This window comes from Leuciscus leuciscus, assembly GCF_965113295.1.
Source record: "Leuciscus leuciscus genome assembly, chromosome: 18".
NCBI classification, from domain to species: Eukaryota; Metazoa; Chordata; class Actinopteri; order Cypriniformes; family Leuciscidae; genus Leuciscus; species Leuciscus leuciscus.
Genome location: NC_138742.1, coordinates 33,360,269 through 33,361,812, shown reverse-complemented (window position 1 = coordinate 33,361,812; position 1,544 = coordinate 33,360,269).

The following is a 1,544-nucleotide window of genomic DNA, read 5'->3' as shown; positions in this document are numbered from 1 at the left end:
ACATTTAAAGAGGATTTTAGGCGAAATGGCTGAAAAATCATATAAAAAGTCATTCAAAATATGATTTAATGGATTATCAATTTCGACCAATAGGTGGCGCTGTTACAAAACTGATGTGATGTGGTCAGAGTGAAGTGACAATGACACATACAAAGTTTGGTGTCAATATGTCAAGGCATTGCAGAGATAAAGCCTGAATAGTGCTTTTACCATCATGCCTCAACTTTGCTGCTGCGCTATACGAAAACGGTTTCGTCTATCGACACGAAAACCATAACTTTTAGTCAGCACAGTCTGGAGATGATACGATTCAATTTTGGTGAAGATTGGAGCAACAGCCTAGGAGGAGTTCGAAAAAGTAGGTTTTGAATGAAAATCAAGATGGCGGACAGGAAGTTCGGCCAAATAAGAAAAACTTGGTATCTTTGTTCTCGGCTTGACCCAAGGAATCTATTAAGACCAGTGGCATTTCAATAGCCAGATTTAATCAAATGTTATTATCCTTTTTGGAAATGTTTTTATAACTTTTGACCACTAGGTGGCGCTGTCTCGAAATTTTTTGGGTACCTTCAGGGGATGGTGTTGATGGCACATTCTGAGTTTCGTAATATCACACCAATGCATTTGTTTAGTAAAGCATTTTATTTCACAAAACTGTATTGAAGTCAATGGGAATTTCATGTTTTGTTCTATTATAGCGCCAACAAGAGGCTCAGTCCCACCATTTTTTTTGTGTGTCCTCAGAGTGAGCCCATACAAATGTGTGTCAATTTTGGTGAAAATATCTCAATTTGCTTCGGAGTTATAGACATTTATATGAAACAACACGTTAAAAATGACTGACACATGACTTTGATTGGATTTTACTACCCCTTACTATCAATATTTTCGCATTTGGGCATTGGCGTATAGCTATCGACCTATGTTTCCAAACTTCTGACGGTGGTTTCGTCTCGATCGGACTAGCGGTTTCGAAGATATAGCCAAATGCTTTTTAAGCGCTAAATCTCAACGCTACACAAACCGTAAGGCGAAACCTAGCATGTTTGGTATCGTTGGACTCGGCAACGACTCAGGAGTCTAAAGAGATGACTTTTGTGAAAATAAGTTGACCACACCCAAAGTTATAAGCATTTGGGGAAAAAAATGTACCACTAGGTGGCGCTGTTTCGAAACTTCCCAGGCTCTTTCAGGACATCGTGCTGATGACCCATACCGAGTTTCGTAACAATCCGTACATGCGTTCATAAAATACAGCATTTTAGCACATAATTAAAAATGGCCGACAGCCAAAATGACTGATCTGGGAAGATTGGATATCAGTCGATTCGGCATGATGCCCTGAATCTAACGAGACCACTTTTATGATTTTTGGACAAACCATTCAGAAGTTATAAGCAAAAACAGCCATTTTTCATATCTCCGGACCAGTAGGTGGCACTGCGCCGAAACGCAGCATGTAGCCTCAGGTCATGCTTGTGATGATATGTACCAAGTTTGGTCTGAATATGATAAAGTGTTGAGCAGATAGAGGCTTGTGTCTG